Source organism: Symsagittifera roscoffensis, chromosome 7 (assembly GCF_963678635.1).
Source record: "Symsagittifera roscoffensis chromosome 7, txSymRosc1.1, whole genome shotgun sequence".
Lineage (NCBI taxonomy): Eukaryota > Metazoa > Xenacoelomorpha > Acoela > Convolutidae > Symsagittifera > Symsagittifera roscoffensis.
Window position 1 is genome coordinate 46,658,453 of NC_087068.1, and position 23,490 is coordinate 46,681,942.

The 23,490-nt window shown below is 43.3% G+C and overlaps 1 protein-coding gene across 4 annotated transcripts in view; it reads left to right on the plus strand.

Annotated features, from left to right (window-relative positions):
* The window catches only part of LOC134851561 (ranBP2-like and GRIP domain-containing protein 3), a 315,621-nt gene that overhangs the window by 257,049 nt on the left and 35,082 nt on the right, over nt 1-23,490 (plus strand). The window lies entirely within an intron of this gene.

Genomic DNA, 23,490 nt, shown 5'->3' on the forward strand with positions numbered 1-23,490 from the left:
GGATGCTGACAGTGATCGCTACCTTATACCGAGCGAAAGAGTCTTCGACAACGCAGCGGATGACTTGGAGACAATAGCGGTATCGAAACGCTCGATAAGCCTGTTGCCGCAGAAAGCGGTTGTCAGGACTGATCTTCTGCCGTTTGAACAAGAAACACAACCGTTGGCGAAGATTTGGTGCGTTAAGATGGAAGAAGACACACATCAGCCCAACGAGCTGAATAGTCAGATGAGGGTCATGAAGACGTACTTGAAGGCGAGATACAGACTCTCGGACCTTCTAAGGGCGCAGAGAAATGATCGCATGACAAGCAACCTGAAAAGGTGGATCGAGAATGGTTCTCCGGATAAAGGGGACCTCGAGGAAGATAGTTATCGCATCCTGAGACAATACTTCATGCAGAAGGAAGGGAGGTTATATTTGAACAAGGACGGGACTGTGGCTTGCAAAAGAAGGGAGGAAGACAGAGTCCTATACAAGTATAACGCGATAGTGTTACCGCAACTCTATCAGACAGAACTATTATTCAGGTCACATGATCAGATGGGCCATCAGGGGATCGACAAAGTATATCAGAGGATCCTGAAGCGCTTTGAGTGGCCTGGGATGAAAAAGGCATGCGAGAAATGGGTAACAGCATGTCTGTCATGCCAACAGGTCAAGGATCCAAGGAAGTTGCGATTTCCTTTACAATCGATCGAGTCGTCTGAATTCAACGAGGTGGTGCAAATAGATCACCAAAAGATATGCATGACAGACAATGGTTATAATCAGGTGCTGGTCATGATAGATCATTTCACGAAGTATGCAGAGGCCGTGCCCTGCATAACTGTCTCGGCGGAAGAGACATGCGACCACCTGATCAATACGTGGATAGCAAGACATGGTTGTCCGATGACGTTTCAATCGGATAATGGAACAGCTTTCGTAGGAGAGCTTACGAAAGAGCTTATGAGACGCTCACAGGTCGCTCAGGCTCACTCCACGACATACCACCCTCAGACGAATGGCTTAGTGGAAAGACAGAACAGGACGTTAGTGTCGATGCTGAGAGTATATTGTTCCAGGTACATGACCGATTGGGACAGATACCTTCCACAAGTGATGCGGATGCTGGGTGGATTGTTAGAAAGAGAAGTGACCAGAGATGACCCCGAGTGGACAGCAGCAGTGGCATCGCTAACAGTCAGGGAGAAGGTGAAGATCATGCCGTCCAGACGACAGCACGAGGAGAACGAGAGGGATTGTAGGACAATAGTTCAGCAACTAGTATCCTCAATACCCCAAGAGATTTTAACCAATACATCTTACGGACAGAAAGAACAGGGGGGCAGCAAGCGAAAGAAAACCGTCCCCTTTGTGGACCGGGATAAAGAGGGTGAAGAGGTAGAACAAAATCTGCTGCAGGACTATTTGTCCGGGGAGACGGATGATGAAAAGAACCAGCGATCACAAGATCAACACCCGGGACAAGGAAATTTGTCCGGGGAGTCTGAGATAGACGAGGAAATTCCTGATGAGAAACAGGACCTAGAGAACAAGGTTTTGTCCGGGGAGTTCAGATGGATGCGAAGAAAGCACAGACAAGATTTGGACGAGCGTACAGTCTCCAGCACAACCTCTTCGACAGATGATAATTCAGGAAGCTCAAGAATGGACACCTATTCAGACAAGAATTCGAACTCGGGATCAGAACTGTCAGAACTGGCGATACACACGCTACTAGTGGAAACTCGGGCGAGGGATCTGGACAGAGAGGTGTACCAGGATCCTGACAGTGATCGCTACCTTATACCGAGCGAAAGAGTCTTCGACAACGCAGCGGATGACTTGGAGACAATAGCGGTATCGAAACGCTCGATAAGCCTGTTGCCGCAGAAAGCGGTTGTCAGGACTGATCTTCTGCCGTTTGAACAAGAAACACAACCGTTGGCGAAAATTTGGTGCGTTAAGATGGAAGAAGACACACATCAGCCCAACGAGTTGAATAGTCAGATGAGGGTCATGAAGACGTACTTGAAGTAGAGATACAGACTCTCGGGCCTTCTAAGGGCGCAGAGAAATGATCGCATGACAAGCAACCTGAAAAGGTGGATCGAGAATGGTTCTCCGGATAAAGGGGACCTCGAGGAAGATAGTTATCGCATCCTGAGACAATACTTCATGCAGAAGGAAGGGAGGTTATATTTGAACAAGGACGGGATTGTGGCTTGCAAAAGAAGGGAGGAAGACAGAGTCCTATACAAGTATAACGCGATAGTGTTACCGCAACTCTATCAGACAGAACTATTATTCAGGTCACATGATCAGATGGGCCATCAGGGGATCGACAAAGTATATCAGAGGATCCTGAAGCGCTTTGAGTGGCCTGGGATGAAAAAGGCATGCGAGAAATGGGTAACAGCATGTCTGTCATGCCAACAGGTCAAGGATCCAAGGAAGTTGCGATTTCCTTTACAATCGATCGAGTCGTCTGAATTCAACGAGGTGGTGCAAATAGATCACCAAAAGATATGCATGACAGACAATGGTTATAATCAGGTGCTGGTCATGATAGATCATTTCACGAAGTATGCAGAGGCCGTGCCCTGCATAACTGTCTCGGCGGAAGAGACATGCGACCACCTGATCAATACGTGGATAGCAAGACATGGTTGTCCGATGACGTTTCAATCGGATAATGGAACAGCTTTCGTAGGAGAGCTTACGAAAGAGCTTATGAGACGCTCACAGGTCGCTCAGGCTCACTCCACGACATACCACCCTCAGACGAATGGCTTAGTGGAAAGACAGAACAGGACGTTAGTGTCGATGCTGAGAGTATATTGTTCCAGGTACATGACCGATTGGGACAGATACCTTCCACAAGTGATGCGGATGCTGGGTGGATTGTTAGAAAGAGAAGTGACCAGAGATGACCCCGAGTGGACAGCAGCAGTGGCATCGCTAACAGTCAGGGAGAAGGTGAAGATCATGCCGTCCAGACGACAGCACGAGGAGAACGAGAGGGATTGTAGGACAATAGTTCAGCAACTAGTATCCTCAATACCCCAAGAGATTTTAACCAATACATCTTACGGACAGAAAGAACAGGGGGCCAGCAAGCGAAAGAAAACCGTCCCCTTTCTGGACCGGGATAAAGAGGGTGAAGAGGTAGAACAAAATCTGCTGCAGGACTATTTGTCCGGGGAGACGGATGATGAAAAGAACCAGCGATCACAAGATCAACACCCGGGACAAGGAAATTTGTCCGGGGAGTCTGAGATAGACGAGGAAATTCCTGATGAGAAACAGGACCTAGAGAACAAGGTTTTGTCCGGGGAGTTCAGATGGATGCGAAGAAAGCACAGACATGATTTGGACGAGCGTACAGTCTCCAGCACAACCTCTTCGACAGATGATAATTCAGGAAGCTCAAGAATGGACACCTATTCAGACAAGAATTCGAACTGGGGATCAGAACTGTCAGAACTGGCGATACACACGCTACTAGTGGAAACTCGGGCGAGGGAATATGAGGGAAAGAAAACGTCCCCACAGGTCTACGTGAGGGATGTGATCAGACGCCAACAGGAGCTGAACGATTTGTGTAGACGAAACACTCAGCAGGCACAGGCAAGGCAGAGGAAAAAATTCGACAAGAAAGCAGCTGGTGCAAAGGCTTACTCGGTGGGAGACTACGTATGGGTATTTCAGAACGTTATACCACCGAAAGGGACAAAGAAGCTCCTAAAAAAGTGGAGGGGACCCTTCATGATTACAGAGGTGCATCAGGAGGGACGCTTTTATAGACTGAGTACTGGCCGAGCCGCCCACTACGAGAAAATCAAGCCACACAATCCATCGACAGAAGACTGGTGTATACCTGCAGACATGGAAGAAGGAGATTATCTAATGATGGATCCTGCTTGTGAGGTCAATGAAAAAGGCACCAGGGAGAAGAACGATGGAAACGAAGTCGTAGAGGAAGGTACGGATACACCGCTGGACCTGGATCCAAACGAACAGATCGAAGCGGACGATGAAACCTTACCCTACGCAGAGGAAGATTGGCAGGATCCCGAACAGATAGAGGTTCCCAAGAACTTGGAACCGGATCTTCCGTTCACCATACAGACTCGTCAGAAGGATGGAATGAGACCAAGAAAGAAATACAATCCTTACGGTGACGACTTTGTAGTGGATAGGGTAGATCTAAAGAAGATAGTGGAGGAAGTAGTGGGTCTAGAGGAGATAACTGTGTCACAAGACATTGACATAGTCGATGATCACAACGATGAGTGGGTTGACGACTGGTCGAAACCCGAGGTAGAATTCGACGATGAGCAACAGCAGTCATATGAACAAGACCTGACGAACCTGCGTGTCTTAGAGTGGCTGAATGAAACAACCTAGGATCCAGAGAAGACCAGCGTCACGATTCAAGACGTAGATCGTGAAAGCATGAAATACATCAAGACTGAACGAGATGATCCTTCCTGGGCTGCCCAGGAAGGACGATTACTCATTCCAGCTTCTAACCTTGACTTGATACCCGGTATGCGATCGACGGGGACGTCGATGGATATTTTTGTCCGGGGAGTGGGGGTAGGACTTACCCACACTGAAAACTTGATAATAAAAAAATTAAGAATAGCAAGGGAAACAGGAGAATTAGAAGCAGAAACAGGCGAAGAGCCTAAGAAACCTGACATAGGCAGGGTAGTTGAGTCATATTTTAATTTACCAAACGAGTATTCTAGTAACATAATACTAACAGACAGTGATTTCATACTCACAAACAGAACATGTGCGATAGCAATCACCGCAGACATGAGTTTTAGGACAGCTTTAGCGGCAGATTTTAAGAGAGAATACAAAAACGTGGAATTCCTTTGGAAGCAAAGACCAGGGATAGGGGGCGTAGCAGCCTTACCTCCGGCGGTGTCGCAGATATCGGGAAAATATTTATGCTTCTTGGTAACGAGGGCGACAGAGAAGCAGCACGTGGACCCAGAAAACCTAGTCTTGTGTTTGACGAGGCTGAGGGACTTCCTTGGGGAAATGGACGTGAAGGAGCTCTCGCTTCCAGTGTACGATCCAAACAGAGGAAGACTGCATCCTCGGGAATTGTACGCGCTTGTACACGTGATATTCTCTGATACGAACATACAAGTATATCTACATAAGAAATATTACTTAAGTATAGGCTGAGTGATGTGCGAGAGAGTGTTAGGCCAAAGACTAAGTTGTACGTAAAATGTGTGTTATGTTATGTTATGTTATGTTATGGTTATTAAGATCATGGGTAAGTAGGGGTTAGTGACCATGAACAACTAAATGACGATCTTGGGAATAGATCCAAAGTTTGGATTGTCCAATCTTAGGTCGAATTCCAAAATTTTAAAAACCAATTGATTTTAATAAATTTTAGGATAAATATCCTTTTATCTGAACTGTTTTAAGCAAATTTTAACGATATATGTTAAGGTGAAACTGACAAGTGTGACATTCGTGATTTCTTTTCTAGATCCTGATTGATCATTTAAATTACTCACTTGAGTCAAATCATCAAATCGAATCAAATCAAACTTGGAAAGAATAGAATGGACAACTTTAACCTGGATGAATTGATGGACCTGGCAGAGGCATATGTAGGACCGATGGTAGATGCGATCTATCGTCGGCTGATCGAACGAGACTTCGCTCTGGAGGACCCAGAGGTGGTCATGTTGCTGACCGCCCTGATCAACATCTTGGGGCACGACAACCGTGGGGACCGCCCCACGGAAGTCCTGTTGATGGCAGCATATGGAGAAAGAGGAGTACTAGACCGCCCGAACATGAGAGTGATGAGGTGGAGAAACGGGGCTCTCTCAGGGAGTGACTTGGCGAATGAGCCTGGATTGGGAAGTTCTAGGACTTACCAACCAGGTGAGATGCCAATGCCCTCTAAGCCTAAACCTGGGCTGACGAGAATGCATCGGGAGATGAACAGCGAGACGACCTCGTCTGGTTCACCACTGAGAGCAGCTGTGCCACCAAAAAGGGCGAAAGTAACACAGAAGGTTCAGACAAACCAAACCATACAAGATCTGGACGAGATGAACGATCAGCTGAGAAGTACGAAGAAGGAGCTGGACGAGATGACCAAAAGCATGCTCCAGATGGAGGAAGATCGGGACATGTGGAGAAAGTTGTTTGAAGACTGCAACAAAAAGCAGGGTCAAGAGATCGAGCGCTTAAGGCAGGAATACAAAGAGCGATCGGAGCAGGTGGCGTTGACAACGGCCGTAGAGAAAGTGATACCTGCAAGGGATATTCCTCGTGGGCAGTCCCCGATGGAGCTCTTGACACCTCGAGAAATGAGTCAAACAACGGAGACACGGCTTCCAGCAGAGACGAATCGAGTAAAAATCCCGGATCCTAGTGACACCTTGGGTGATCCCGTCGTAGAACAGACAGTGAGGAAGCTGACAGAGACAGCTGGACGACTGGTCGCTAACAAGAATGCGCCAGGTTCCGGGGTGACTGCACCCTATGGAACGATTGACGATACGGGCAGAGTACAAATCTCCCAGACCGTGATCAGACAAGGGATAAGTAACGTGACACCACTCATGGGGAGCTCGAGAATCCCAGAGAGGAAAGTACGAAAGATGCCAGGGAAGAAAGTGTCTCGTATAATAGACGTGCAGAAGAATAATCAATTGAAATACAATTTCACGGGAGTTCCGGAGACAGATCCGAGGGCCTGCTTCAATCGAGCTACCTGGAGCCCGGCTGTAAACCTGCAGCAACCACGACTCGGGACATCTCATCTGATATTGAGAGACAGCTTAGTCAGAGTGCTGTCGAATTTGAGGACCTCGTGGGTCACCACGGTGATGGCCTTTGGAGGCGCGACGATAGCCCAATTATATCGGATGGTGGAACTGATGAATCCAGGGAAGATTCGCAATGTGATGATCTTAGTTGGGACGAATGACATCTCCAGAGGTTCAGACGAGCAGGAAGCACTGTGGGAGTCAATGATGGTGTGTTTGTTTACGACCCTCTGGCAGAAATTCAGTTGCGCGGTACTGACCGTTTGCACTGTGCCAATGAACACGAGAAGCCTGACAGCATCGGGAAGAAGGCACAACGAGGGAGTCATAAGATGGAACAACATCTTGAGGAACCTAGCAAATCGAAATGCCGGAAGGATGATCCTCATGGACATTGAACATGAGTTGAGAGCCATGGGTCAGGCCAGACTGACCACGGATGGCATCCACTTCGACAGTATCGAAGGACAAGCTTGGTTGAATCGAGTCTTCCAAGAACGGTTGGATGAGCTGGAAGCAGAACTCTTTGACACAGGAGTGCTGAAGGAAGAGGGAACGGTGAGTGATGCGGTGATTACCACCTTTGTGCCTCCTAGCCTGGAAACACGCCTGGGTACGGTCCCAGCCGTCACGAATTACCGGCAACAAAGCTCCAGTGAACCAGGTCGAAGAACAGACGTGCAGGATCGGTTGGGAGAAGCACCGTTGAGGAGAACAATTCATCCTAGGAGAAGGATAGGACCTGTCAACCAACCAATCGAAGAAGTAGCAGGCACATCTAGATCGGACACTAGATCGGAGACGACGAGTACCAGTCGAGAGGAAAGACCGAGCAGAGGCTCATTGTTGTGGTCGAGATCCATACCGTCTCCTTGGCATATATACAAAGACGAACTAATGAAGCTGGACCTGCAGAGGGTAAGCTTCATCGAAGATGCAAGGAGGATGCTGAATGGAGCGATGCTATCCGTCAGCAGATTATACTCAATAACCGGCGTAGACTGGTTGATAGCCGCTAGCATAAATTTCAGCACCACGACGGCCTTGAGATTTGCTGATTTGGAGGGACTGCCCTCTAACAACACGATGGGACCAGTGAATGCGAGACCGTTGCAAGATGTGAGATTGAACCATGATGAGGGGAATCGTGAAGAGAGACCAGAGAGATTCCTAACGGCGAGAGCACCGATTGGACAACACGTGAAGATATTCAGGCAGCTGACGACACCACCTGGTCATGTGAAGGAGAGAGTGTACCCAAAACTAGTGAACGAAGATGGTGATGCCCAGAGGTATGGCGGATTGACAGCGATAAAGAAAGAAGAAACCATCTTCGCCGCCTATGACAAAGCAGAGATGAGGAAGGCCAAAATCATGGTAGTAGCGAATTCAGAGTTCGTGTACACCTCCAAGTCTTTGTTTTGGCCGGACGTCATAATGTTGGCCGCGGTCGACCTAGACCTATTGCAATCAGTGTCTTTGGCTATAGGGGTACAAAGGCAGACAGACATGAACCCAATTACGGTTGTGTTTGCTGGCGTCAATGACCATCTACACAGTAGAGGTTTTCTGAGCAGTCTCAGAGATCCTGCAACAGCAGAAAACGCAGTATGGCCAGCAATAAAAGACATCCTAGAGTCGATGGGTGAAGTGGTGGATGCAACGAAGGAGGGGTCATTCAATAAAGTGGCGTTGAGAGTAGTATTCGCGTTGTCTCCGGGATATGCACATCTCCCGGATGGACTGAAGTTTGTGTACGCAATGGTAGCCTTACTTTCGGAAGAAAAATATGATGTGATCATATCGGCCCCGAATTGCATGATAGAAATGGAGAACCTGAGGCCACTTAAGGCTGAACTGCCTACAGTATGGTCAGATATCTCAAACGCGATGAGAGGATTCAAGGACCACGCGCTACACATGTTAGTGTTGGACGAAGTGCTGGGGTTGGAACTGTCCAACTTCAGTCGGCAACTCAAACTGAAACCGGGAATAGACGACGACCATCGACTGATCACGGCAATGTCCAACGACTTATGGTTCCGAGCAATGGAAGTGGCAAGTGAAGACACAAGAAGAAAAAACTCACTAGAGACGAGAGCTCATCTGGAGGCGATGGTTCTGAGAACCAAGCCGGAAGCCAACCAGTGGCTACACCTGAATCCTAGAGTAGCGGCATTGGGTGCAGATGCTTTTCAGCAAGGCCCCGTAATGATCACGAAGATACATGCCTACTTGTTGAAGGAGGTGAACCTGGCGGAAAATGCCGGAGAAAAGACCGCTGAGTTTGTGAACAGAAGGTGTCAGATTACTCTGGAAACCTTCTGGACCCAGGAAGTGAAGGGACAGGAGGGATTTGAAAGGACAGACAGCTTGCTAGAAGGGTTGGGAGCCGGATGGACCGCGTCCTTCTTGGCAAAAGTTTACCCGAAAGTCTCGCACTATTTGATAAAGGAATTCCTCCAAGCAGTAGTGAGAGTATCGATAGTGGAATTAATAGCCTTGTTCGTGACATTCGGAGCGGAGAGTTTCGTGAAAGGACCGGCGATACTGCTCACGGATGGAATACAGAACCTGCGACTAGATGGACTTCTGACATTGATCGCAATAACCCACGGAAACTTGGGAGGACTAATGAAACTGGCACGTTGTCCAGAGCAGATGAAAGAGAGAGTGAGGAACCTGGATATGAAGAAATCCACGGACTCGTGGAACAAAATAAGAGATCTGAGACACACTCTTATCCAATATCTCTTGCAGCAAAATCGCTTTGGAACCGGAGAAGACGAGACAATTGAAAGAGAGGAAGATGTTAGACGACATGTTGGAGGCATGCCGCTATTAACGGATTTGATCTTAGCTATGAGAACCGATCCCTTGGCGCTGATCAGAGGAGTCACGGAGTTCGTGACAGTGATCTATGGACCAGCAGTCACATTTGCATTCCCTGACGTTAAAGTGGAAGCATATAGGAGGTCGGTGCTGCACCTGAACCTCATATCGGCAGTGGACGGTAGTACACTGAACTGGTGTGAGCAGCACACATTGCGGGAGCTCATGAGTGAAGATCTGTTATTTGCGAAAATATCGGAGCCAGAGATGACAGTCATCAATTTTGACGATCACTTCCGTGACCGCATCGTTGAGTAGAAAGAGGACACATCGAGGTGTTTCCGAAGCTTTGGAATCTGAGACCCTATGACAAAACGAATGGTGAAATAACCAGAGTGCCTCGTCTCACTGCAGCATACCACAAGGTGAGAGAAGAAACGAAGGACTGGGACGATTACAAGAAGCTACCAGAGGCAATCCCTGAATTCCCTCTAATAAGAAGGATGTTGCTCGGAGCAGTCTCCGTGGTACAAACTCCTAGGTTGAGAGCATTCGAGACCAATGAAAGGAGAGTAGGGACTTTCTCGGTGACGATGGATCCATACTTCGTGGGGAGAAATGCCGCCGTGTTACAGTACACACGATTTGCATACACGGATCAAGCGACGAGAAGGCGAATAAGCAACGCCGCTACTCCCAAGCCTGGAAGATTTGATGAGGAATGGAGAGGACTAGGCTTAGCTCCGATGAGAATGAGAGGCAGATCAGAATTGCCTGAAGCCTCATTAATCCTGACCAGTGTGAAAAAGGAGATGAAAGTTGGAGGAATATTGCAGACGAGAACCTTCCTAGCACCCTTCGGCTGCGAAGAAATCAAAGTGGTCCATGGAGAAGAGGAAGATAAATCGGCCGGTACATTGCTCATACCGAGATTCCAGGAAGAAGCCGACAATGACGAACAAGGACCATCGAGCTCGAACAAGGATAAGTCAGAAGGAGATGACGGACAGGGTGGAAGCCGTCAGACTGAAGAACCCATGCAACAAGATCAAGCTGGTGGAGAAGACGACAGGGCATCGACAGGAGGAACATCCAGCCTGCATTTCAGTGATCTTGAGAATAATGCAGACACGTTGGAAACGACTGAGCCATCGGATGAAGGCATCTCGACACTGGAGCCTCCGTCAGCCTTTATGGAAATGAAACAGAATTTGCCGGAGAGCAGCTGTCCTGGCAATTCAAGAAATAACGACCAGAGAATCCTCATGGAATCACCTCGGAGGAGAAGAATAGAGGCCTCAGCCAGAGTACCTGTCTTGGGAACGCTGCCCGAAGAAGAATGGGAAGTTCATCACCGAGACCACGAGAGTAGGACGGGATGCAAACTGGATAGAGTGGCGTTTATGGAAGAAGTCTGGACCGTGGTTCAAAGCTATGGGACCCAGTCTATTCTGAAAACGGGTCTCAACCAACCCTTGATGAGAGAAGTACTGGACAAGCTTGATGAGTGTGAAGGGAGACTGAGTGAGTTGTTGATCGACTCAGCCACTGATGAGAGTGAAGCGAATTCTCCCATCAAGATGACACCGCAGGACGATGAAGGAGAGGTGGTGTACCTGTCAAGGACCAGGAGAGGGACGATGCGATCAAAAATGGTGATTGATAAAATCAATGCGATGAAAATGAAGTTAGGCAGCAGAGTGATGCCGAGGAGAGTTGGGAAGACGAAAGTGGATTCAGAAATATCGATGAAAGCTGGTAACTCAGCGAAAAGAAAACGAGTCGAGGAAGTCATGGATTTGGGGCAAGGTGATTATCAATTGTCTGGCACAGATAGAGTATTAACTGATATAGCGATGGTGCCACCCATTCTCATGGCGGGGATAAAGTCAACCGGTTATAAATCCAAAAGGAGTGACCGCATACAGGCGGAAACGATCGAGCAGTTGGTGAGCCTTCCATGGAAAGCAGTAGTATTAAGGTATTTCGAAGACGAAATGAGGACTACGCCAAAAATACATGCTCTCGTGGCAGTACCTTACGTAAGAACAGAGTTACAGCTCAGGTTCGCCTGGTGCATGATGGGACTGACTCGCGAAGAGTATGATTCAGAAGAAAGGAAGAGGTCGAAAGAAGAGAAGGTTTTCCTCATGACGAATCTGAGGGATCTGATAGTCCAGGAGGGAGCAGCAGTAGCGTGTGCGAAGCGGAGAGACGCTCTCTGTTTCATTCGATTCCTGATAGAGCAGATTTCAGTACCTGCATTAAACACTTGTGTTAAAATGTTGAGGGAAGGCGATGAGCGAACGAAAGCCTTGTTCTTACTAGCAATGCTGGATATGCAGCAAAGTAAACCAATGAGGGTAAACATGAAAGAACCTGAAGAATTGGAACCCATGAAAAAGATAGACGAGATCAGGAGATTCTCAAACAAGGAGTTGAGACTCACGAAAGAATCTATGGGAGCATTGCCGAAATCCAGTGAATACTGTGGACCGATCAAGAAGAAATCGTATGGCTACGTATCCGGGATTATAGGGATAGCGTACAATCCTTTCCTGAGTGAAGACATACGCGATTGCTTCTTTGATTATGAGCATGCGGTGTTACTAAGATTCTGGACGTCCAGAATTGTAACGATTAAGAGCGTTAACAATCCACAGGCCAAATTGGGATTGGTCTTGGAAGAAGAGGTGACTGCACCTTCAGTACCAAAATCCGACAAGAGAGTGGAGTTTGGGTTGGGATTCTCAGATGAATTGCTGAGAACGAGCTTGATGGCAGTGTGGGAATTGATGAGGCCATCATGGTGTCCTAGTCCCAACGCTGACTCAATATTACGGGCGACACAAGACGTACAGAGGGAACTGAATGCAGACTGTAACCTGCGTGACCTCAACATCATATATAATGTGATAATAACAGCCTCTAAGAGCAACGGAGAAGATAAATTGGAGTTGCCTGGCTGGGGACCAGAAGACTGGGTCAAACCTGGTAGCTGTCTGGCGGAAGTCCGTGGACTGGAGGGTCACGTTTGTGGAGGTCTGGACTGTGTGAAAACCCTGGAGAAACAACACAAGCAATTGACAGTATTGTTTGGAAATGTAGTGATGAAAGCAAGAACTGAAACGGAACTGATAGCAGATTGCCATGGAGGAACCGATGTGAATCTAGTGACAGCACTAGGATTCTACAGCATGTTTGGTTCTTTAGAGTCACTATTGAATCTAGAACAGAAACATGAGATGGTCACAGCCATCAGCGTAGAAGTATTCCCAGGAGTTCTGCAGACTGAGCAGAAGTATATAGGAAAATGGAGGGAAGCAATCGAAACAGAGATGAACATCAGACACAGCGAAACTTATTGTAGACCATCAGGAGCACGATATTTGGTGGGTTCAACGTTGGCTCCAATGTGCAAGAGCAGATACCCTGTACATTTCGTGGCTGTGGACGTGAAGAGTACAAGAACGATCGTGGATCAAGCCTTCTCAGTGCCAAAGTGTGTGAGATTGGCGAGAATGTCTGAAAAGTCTTACGAGTTACTATGTAAGATGTTCTCAGCAGTTCCAGAGAGAACCAAAGAGGAGTTGGAGTCAATACTAGGAAAGAAGTTCATGGGATATGTGAGCGGGAACTTCAGTGACTTTGAGAAACAGAAACAGAGAGGATCAACTGTCACAGATTACAATGCAGTAGATGAGAATGATGAAATCCACCGAGTGATGATGGAAGTGGAACCATTGCTGGAAGCTTCGGGAAGACGTAATTGGAGGAGCATCATGTTGACACATGACGAGTTTCCTGGCCACTGCTTGCTGCAGACCTGGTGGTATCCCAAGCGTAGTAATCTGATGTTGATCTGGGACTCTGGAGAGCTGCTCTCCATGGGTTTACCAGATTCATCACAGCCCGTAACAATAGTGATAGTGGGAGTTATGATGGCGATACGATGGCTGGAAGATCATGTGAGAGAAAATAATAGACAGGAGGCACCAACGAGAGAACAATTGCGGAAATTAGATTGTCTAAAAGATTTAGATCTTTTTGAGACAATGTGCAAAGTTCTAAACATTCCGATGGAAGTGAAGAAGATATGGGCGAGAAAACGATTGATGCCATGGTTCAGAGCTAACATGACTGCATGGTTGTACGAGTATGCGAAAAAGCATATGTCGAAGCATGGCAGAGTGTACAGTGAATATCAGCTGGAATTGGAGCAGGAGCTTTCAAGCGAGCTCTCGTGACTCATCGGAATGCAGTGACCACCGCTGTGAAAAGAACTTCCAGGACGAGTGAGCGTAGTGGAAATGAGAAGGCAGAGATGCTGAAAGAAGATTTGGAGAGAAACGTGACGTTGTGTCTCCACAACAGTTTCTGCAGAAACAGAGAATCCAACGTGGATCCCCTACCTTGCTGTAAGCAGAGGGTAGAAGAGCAGAAGTCTTGGAGAACGGCTTCCAACAGCGTCAGGATAGCCAACGATTTGCTACAGGATACGGAGACCGAAAGTGCGGAGTCAGTATCACAGGAGGAAGAAATGGAACATTGATGAATGGTCGAGAAAACAAGACGCAACAAGAAAGAAAATTAGAAGAATTTAGAAGTTTTAGAACTTCTAAACGACGAAAAAAGAAGAGAACAAAGGAGTGATGAAGAAAAGTTAAAACTCAGAATTGTTTTATGTGTGTGAAAAACTCAAGTGAGAAACCAAGCAACCAAGTTGTAATTGAAAACTGAAACATTTAGTTGAGTTTTGAAATTGTTGCATTTATAAATTTGCATTTTGATTTTAGCAGAAGTGGCTTTAGAGACACTCACTTATTATTTATTTAGAAAGGCTTAAGAGAAGAGTATATTTAAATATTCGAGCCTGCATGATTGTTTTTAATCACTTAGGAAGACTGATCACTTTGTGGTGACGTGGAAGGCTTGAGTAATCTCTCGAAGAGGGAGATTGTTTCATTGTTCTTTCTAACCACAAAGTTTCTTAGTTTTAATATTACAGGACAATAACAAGCAAGATTTCCGAAGGGAAGAGCATAGTAGGATAATTTTAGCTTGTTGGTTGGCAGGAATGTCCTGCAAGCCAACACCTTTTAAATCAAAGAGAAAAAGTTTTAATCGGGACATTGACATTGGAAGTCAGAAAATATGTTTTATCTTAGGTCATATCCTCAATGTGCAGATTGATGAAAGAATGTGAAGGCTATAGTGATGTAGTATGATGCCAATTATATTCTGCAGTGAATCGATGTGACGCGGATAAAAGTAAATTCGTGCATTTTGTAAATTCTGTTCGATGACACTGTAACTATTTTACGAACATTGCGCGATTCAATGAGGACATTGACCGGACTACCGGGGAGTATGTGGCATTCGACCAGAATGGCCAAAATGCAATTTGTGCAGAAGTCGAATTTTTAGCAGTAAGCCTTCCGGATTGGTGGTTATTAAGAACTAAGAACGTTATTGGAACGATTGGCCAGACGGTGAGGGCTGGAATGTTCTAGTATTTTTAAATTTCAAAAATTCGATTTTTGACGTCATATTTCTGAGAAACGTCAGAAACGGCCATTTTGGCTAAAAAACGAGAAAAACAGGAGAACAACTTTATCTGCGATAGCGAACAGGACGAAAATCGAGATTAAAAACGACAACGAACTACAGAATAGCCGAGGACGTTCCGAGTTGCAACTATTGTGCTGCTACAATAGTTGCAAGGCCGTTGCGAACAACGGTGTAGGGTAAGAGACAGCCTTCCGGAATAGGAGGAAATCAAGATTAACGAGCTTGATTTAGCGGATTCGTCAATCCGGAAGGGTAAAGGAACTGAAACTTTTATCCTGCCACGTAAACTTTTAGCATCCTGTCATGTCCTGACTTGAATTTAATTGATATTTGGATTAGTTTTGACAAGGATGAGGTGCTAGGAGTTGGGGGGGGGGAGAGGGTTGATCCATCTTCGATGGAGATGATGATTTCTATCTACTGAACAAAAACAATAGTAATATAATAAGTAGTAACCCTGTTTTTAGGAGTGACCTCGTGGTCTGGGGATACTGAGACCCAGCCATGAGCTCACTAGTTGCATGTAATTAAGTTAATTTGAGCGTTCTGGTCGAAGCCGGAGAGCAGTAACGTTTTTGTCGACCCGATGTTAGAAAGACCACCGAAAAGTACTGGCTTGGTAGAGACGGTGAAAATCATGCAAAGCTCTGTTTAGACGTTAGCCAGTCGTCTTAAGACTTAGTTTTGTTATCCGTCGATATGTATCTTCCGGGTGAATATACATCCTTATAAAGCAGAGTTTATCTTCTACTCACATTCCATCTGTTTTAGAACCACGACACCTCTACAGGACCGATCAGAAGCGACCAGACGGTTTGACGCTCGTTCCATGGGCTGTTGGTAAGCAGCTCTTGTGGGATGTAACGGTAGTAGACTCCTTAGCTCCTTGTAGGATTAATGCCGGGTCTGTTTGTAACCCTGGTACGGCTGTCGCTGGAGCGGAAGAGCGAAAATATGACAAGTATAAAGATCTTGCAAATGATGGATATCTTTTTCAACCGCTAGCTTTTGAAATTCAGGGCGCGGCCGGCCCCAGCACAGAATTTTTTTGAGCAAGCTTTGTAAGAACCTAAGCATATGCACTGAGAAACCCAGAGCAGGCAGCTTTTTAAAATAGAGAATCTCCCTGGCAATACAGATTGCGAACGCCGCTTGCGTACTCGGAACGATAAATGACAAAATAACTTTCGACGAATTTTTTTATTTGTAACACTTGTATATTATATTTTCTCGTGTCGAGTTGCGTGTTCTTATTGAAGAAACGTTCTTATTGAATCGATTTTAATTGAATAGGATTTAAACACTAGTCATCTTCTTTTATCATTATCACTTCCATATCTAGAAAATTCCAAGGATTTTGACTGGAATACGTGATGAAGGGCCTCCTCACTGTAACCTCGGTTACTACGATTTTTTGACCTTCTGATTACCTCTAAAAAGCTTAAGGGGTGGAGATTTTTTAGTAGATACAATAGGGGGATTGTTAAGTAGATCCGAGTTTCGCTCAAAACCTATAACCACTGCGGGCAATTGCATCCGAAGCGTCGAAATGTTTTATAGTAAAATCTGGATGCTCATAGCAGTATTTAAAAATTAGGCTAGCATCGGATAATCGCCAATCTCGCAATTTGAATTTGGTCTGACAAAAAATTCAAGGTTGTTCGGCTTCAGATTTTGCTTGTAAAAAAGCATCGAAAAGACCTGATTGCTCATTTTAATTAATTCTGTCTGTCCGAACTTTTTGCTACTAATTATAAGTGTTCTTTTTGCTCTGAAAAATTACATGGCAGTTCCTTGAATGAAAACTTTCTTTTTCAATTGTGCTTTCGAAATACGGCAAACCTACGTTTTTCCAAAAAAGCGCAATCATTTTGCATTGCTCTTTTGTCATTTCAAATGCAGTTTTCAAAATTGATTGCAGTCCTAACGCCATATCACTGTCACGAGGTCAGAATTTTTTCAAAAATTTAGGACTTTTCCGATAAATTTGTTAAAAGCGATAAATGTATAAAAACTCATATCAGAGTATTTTGTCCTCGGCTTTGTTGCTTAGTCTCTTTGTATTTGGTCAAAAGAAAAGTCCCTTTCCTCGTATCTCATCTTCATAAAGATCAATCATAGACTCAATGTGCCGTAATTGAGAAGTGGTCTCTACACATTCTGGCTCAGAGTTCATAATAGTTTGATATTGCTGGCTGGCGTCCATTAGTAGCTTTTCTAATTCAGGTAAGCGGATTTCGAGCCAATGGTTCTCAGCCTGAGAATGTGGCACTCGGAACTGAAAAAAAAACTCGTTCAATAAAAATAGAAAAAAGATATGGAAACTACCTTTGCGATCCCTAGACATGATTTTTTTAAAACTGGTTGATTGAAGTCATTTTAAACGTATATATGTCACTTCTCGTATCGACTAGATGAAACTTTTTGAAAGACTGCTAGTCACTGGGGAGAAACATTTTCTTGGTGTGTCTACGCAAAACCAGGGGCCACAAATAGGAATATGCCGTGTGGTATATATTTCAAAAAGTTTTCCCAGTGTCGAGAAAATGCAGCACAGATTTGCCATTGTTCAGTTTTAGTCTAATATCGAGCAAGTAGGACTTCTGCTGGTATATCTTTCATTTTTCATATTTTGAAGCCTTTCAGTCGTGATTCGAACGATTATAAAAATTTTTATTCCAGTGTCGAGAAAAACCGGTTTGCAATTGTTCAGTTTTAGTCTAATATTGAGTAAGTAGGCCTTCTACAAGTAAATTTTTTATTCAACTAGTTGTTTTGTTTGTAAACATTATTGCACTTGCGAGAGCAACAGTTGACCTTACTTAACCCGTGCTTAGACAAGCAAAGCTTCTGTTATAATATGAACCTTCTTTTTTTTCAACCTAAATCGCAAATATTGTTGCGATGCAAATGTTGCGGCAAAATTCGTTCATTTTGAAAGTGTTCATTTTGATCCACCAGCTATTAAGTGCAGCCAATGCTAAGGATATTAACACATACTATTATATTATTATTTGCACTTTAGCCTCAAGGTATCATGGATCTGTAGTGTACGGGTAGGAGAGGAGGCCAGCAACTAAATAACTAAATAAGAGGGTTTGAACCTGGGCAGGGTCGGATGTTTTTAATGAACTTTTTCGTATACTAGTTACAATGCGTCCGCTCTATAAATTGAGGCATGTTAATTGTTTTTTTTTTCAAATTGACTGGTTACTGCTAAGGCGTCATAATTGGCTTGCGTTACTTAGCAGACTCATAATTGAAGTGCGTCACTTAAGAAACTATGTAGACTCAAAGTTTTACTCCTTCAGTTTTTTCCAGTAGCATTATCGGTCATATTTTTGCTTGTGTAAGCGAAGTGCAACTCGCCTCTGTGTTTACAACCGTTTTCCAACTGTTATCCTTGTTTTGAAATCACTGTTTTGAATATTTAAAAAGTTCCATATCTTCTCAAATTTTCCGAAAAAGGTTTAAAACACCTTTTTTGAAGTAAGGTCAGCAACCGGTTATCGTTGTTTGAAGTCACGGTTTTGAAGTTGCCATTCTTTAAAAATTTCTATATCTCAAATTTACCCAGAAAGGTTAGAAACACTATCTTCATATTAAAAAATGCTTTGGCACATGAATTTTTGCAGGTAAGGTCATCAATCGGTTATCCTTGTTTTGAAGTCACTGTTTTGAAGATTCTCTTCTTTAAACAGATCTATATGTTCTCAAATTTTCCGAAAAAGTTTGAAAACACCATCTTCAAATCAAAAAAGACTTCGGCACCGACTTTTTTGCAAGAAGGGTCATACTAGGGTTTCAGCATAGCCGAAAATTGAAGTCAATGGGTCACCTAAAAATTTCAACAAATACCCCATCTGTTTGCAAATACACAGTTTTGTTGCTAATTTTATTGCACTTGTAAGCGCAACTGTGTTGTAATCGGGAACTAGACTTTTGCTCCCGTAAACAACTAAAGACAAATATTTTAATAAATTAGGAAAAACGTGCAGTTATTTGAACGCGATGTCATGCTCAATTTCTTGAAAATTAAAAAAACTATAAATATTCAAATTCAAATATAGCTTAAGTTCAAATTGAGAAATTTGATATTTATATTTCGAGTCCTTATTCAGCAGTTAATAATTTTTTCAAATAAAATGAGAAAAAATTTTAGAGAAAGATTTTTTTTGGATTCAATGTTTTCGTCCTAGCTTCTGTCGGCTCAAATTCCGTTTTTTCAAATGAAGTGTTTATCTATTACGGTTGTTTATCAGCTTCCTTTGCAAAATGGGTGTTTATTCCGATTAAATATAATTGAAAGTTGTTCTGTAATTTGTAAATTTATCAACTCTGATTTTGTATATGTATTTCGATTAAATTGTTTTTGCTGATTTTATAACGGTTAACTCTCATCCTATTGCGTACTTTGGAGAGAAATTATGTTCCTCGACTTTCGAGTGTTTCAATAGGGATGTATCCTGAAAGCTGTTAGTTTCGAAATTTTATGGCTCAAATTTTCTGGACAACCCTTATGTTTCGGCTAAACGGGAGTCGACCCAAGTTTTTTTGGCTCAGTTGGCGCTCGTTAAAGGGTTGTCAGTGCATTTTAACGCTGTTTATCAAATTCATCAGATGTGAACTTGTGATATTTTTTAGTTTAAGTATATTTTTCTTCTTCCGTCTCTTTTTTTTTCACTATCTGGTAAGTCTGTGTCTATTGTATCAAATTGAACTTTGTCATTGCTTCATACCCACGCATTGTCGGCTTAGTGACCTGCCGAGATTTAATACTAAAAGTGTACTATTGTTTGTGAATGTGTTTCTTGACTGTTTTTCTGAAGTTGGAGCAAGGGTAATTCAACCTTGACCTTGGCTTTCTTTGCAGAGTTCGCACGTGAAATTGTTTTACGTTTCAATCTGCTTTATTTTAATTTCAAATTACCGACTTTTTAGTCTCGTTATACCTGGAGGTATCATTAAGCATATGCTTGAGACGATAAAGGCCATAGTTTCGAGTCCGGCCGACACTTGGTTGTAAATGTTATGCATTTTTCACACTATCGTCTCTGCCTTTTTTCGCCGGCTTTGTTCCCGCAGCAGTCTTTGATTCATGCTGCGCTTTACCTGTTAAGTTATACTTTTATCTCATTAGGTTATTTTGCCCACTTTTGAATTAAGATTGACATGGCATCATATTTCATATTTTCTCAAACAATCCTTAGGTTCTTCTGTCTTTCGTCTGACAAACTATTCTTTGAAATTTTCATTACCATCGATTTTTTTTCTTTCGCTATCTTACCCTTGTGATAAGAAAGGATATTGCAATCGGGAACTAGACTTTTTCCGGTTAACAGCTTTGTTCACAGAATCTTCACTTCTAGAAGTGAAGATCCTGTGGACAACTTCTAGCGGATCTTCGTTTCTTAAGATTCTTGAAAATTCAAATAAAAGTACTATCAGTTAGCTAGTAATTAGTTCAAGTCCGTTTCAGGTTGTAATTATCTTTCCAAAAAAAATTCTCATTTTTTTGGCTTCCTGGTTTTCGTCCTAGTTTCTATCGGTTCAATTTCCGTCTTTTTAAACGCCATTTTTTAAAAATCTGACAGATTTTTTATTTATGAATTTTTAAAGCATGGGTTGTGGTCCGATTTGAATAGTTCGTTCACCAGAACTGATTTCAAAACTTTGTAAATTTACCATCTGATTTTGAGTTTTTTTAATTTTTTTGTTCGTTTTTTTTTAATATTCAAACAGGTTCAATTTATGTTAGATTGACTATGTCAACTTGTTTTGCGTAATTTTGAGGGCAAATATCCATTTGGGATTGGGTTTTAGTTTGGATGGGTCGTAAAAACTTAATAGTTTTTAGTGAAATTTATTATGACAACAGTTTTGTTTTAGGCTCAACAGGTTTCGACCCGTTTAGACCCGAAAGTAGTTTTTTTTTTCAACTAAATTTTCCATATTTTTTCAACTTATTTTTTCTTTCATTTACTATTTTGTAGCGTTAGATGTTTTTTTTGTATCGCAAGTGTTGTAAAGCCATGCTTCGCCTCTGTGTTGAATTTTTCAGCAATTATTCAAAAGCTGCTCATGGAAACCAATTAAATTGCGTTGCCACGAGGCCACAAATATTTGTCCTGTAATCCATAAAGTAAAGGTCTCTTCTTGTTGATGTTGCTGTAGTAGCCTCATTTACTGTAGACGCCGTTAGTTCACTTTGTTTCGGCTAATAGTGGTTTCGTGTCGTTCCTGGAAGGTGCTTTTGGCACCCAATGGGATAAGTAGGGCATACCGGTAGCATTTGTTACTTGAACGTCGTTTTAACCCTGGACTCGACGGAATTGATGTTTGTTGTTACTAGTAGCTGCTCACAAGCATCGATTCGTCTGCAGCCTCAACTCGCTTTTGTCAATTATTTTTGGTACTCCACAATCGTAATTGTCGAGTTTGATTTGTTACGTCGTCTCGTTTTCAAACAGTGACTGTTGCGATCCCAGGGTTCGCTAAGAGCGGGAAAGCCCCCTATTCCAGCCCTGAGTAAACTCCTGTTCTAGGGAGTAGTTTTGTTATAGAAAACCGAGCGAAACTCCCGTGCCCAGTTCTGGCGGGCAGTTTTTAATTAGTGCGGAGAAACGAAAAAACTGCTCATGTGAGTTGGTTTTTGTTACTGGGGAACCTACAAAACCCCTCCTGTCTATGCTTACAATAGCTTATTTAAGCGTACTTTAAGCCGTAAAAACTTAGGTGTACTCAAATAAAGTAGTTTTTGGAGTTTATAGCGCTTTTAAACAAAAGTTAAAGTTTCAGAATTTTGGAAAATTTCGAGTCATTTTTCTTAAAAAACTGTTTTCCGAATGGTCTTTTTTTGCTATGACTGTCAAATATGTCCAATTTTTTTCGCTCAGATCTTTTTTATCATACCTTACAGAAAAAACGACACTAATTTGAAAAAAAAGTTATTGTATTCTTCTAAGACAGTGGTCGGAACACTCTGTGCTACTTGCATAGTATACGGTTATCCTTGTTTCATTATGGTATTTTTCAGCCAGACTGTTTCAATTTTCTGGATTTATAGTATGAGTGTGTTGTGTGGTAGTCAGCTCTGTGTGATTGGTGAGCTTCGACAAAGAATTGTTTGCACAGCAAATGTCATCAAACGCAGCATCAACTCGTCGTAGTTGATCTCGAGTTCTGTTGTGCTGTTGTGAGGTCAGCATCCTCCGTCAAGGTAATAAGTTATTTCAAGGGAGTTTAGCTCTCCCTCATTTAGCTGAACACCTTCAGCTGACATAGTTTGAAAAGGGTCTGCATGATTTTGTGTCCGTTCTTCTTTTCTTGTTTGAATTAGTGGTTTGGATTTAACATTGTTTAGTGCCGTTAAACCAGCAACTAAGAAACTTTGAAAAATGCGTATGATATTTTTAAAAAAAATACAAACTGAGCTTTTATAACGCTGAAATTATTTTTTTTGAAATATTTTTAGTAAAAAAAATTGACCATTGGTAAAATTCATATGCTGCTCATCTTTTTCCCAAAAAATAGCCTACTGAATTCGTAATGCGGAAATTAATTTTTTAAGACCACCTTGTATTATAAGTTTATGAGGGCTTAAGAAACTCAAAAGCCGCCTTTTCTCTAATTCCAGAAAAGTTTCATTCAGTCATTTTCATCGAAATGGGAAGAAACCATGGCCTGGAGTGGGTTTCTTCCCCCGACTTTAGGTTTTTCTAGAAATTCTTGGTGAGGGTTAAGTGTGATGGCATAATGAAATGCGCTAATTTTTGCAATATCTAGGCATCATACAAAAATGCTCTCAATTCCATACAAAGGAAACTGACAATTCTCGTAAAGTTATGTAAGTATAAGTTTGGAAAAAATTTGGCAGCTTATTGACAAAACAATTTCCCGGATGTTAAGGGATCAGTCACTGATAAACGAAATGAAAAAAGTTACTGGAGTTTTTTTTAAATTCTAAATAGCAACGAACTAGTCAAGTAAAATTGAATGAGAACCTTTTTGCAATATCTAGTTGTCCAATCATCTCCAGATAAAGATTCCAGAGACCCAGCCAGTCGTCTATTCGAACCAGTGGAGCTTCTTGCTAGAGATCCGGCCAGCGCGATGTCACTTGTGCTGATACCAGATCCCTGAGAGTTAACACTCGAAGGACTCATGGATCCATGTTGAAACATGGATCCTGGCATGAAACTGCTCGATTGTTGTTGGCGATATGGACTAGCAGCCAGAGCCGCATGAGTAGGAGGTGCCCAGGTTTGCCGTTCCGGAGTT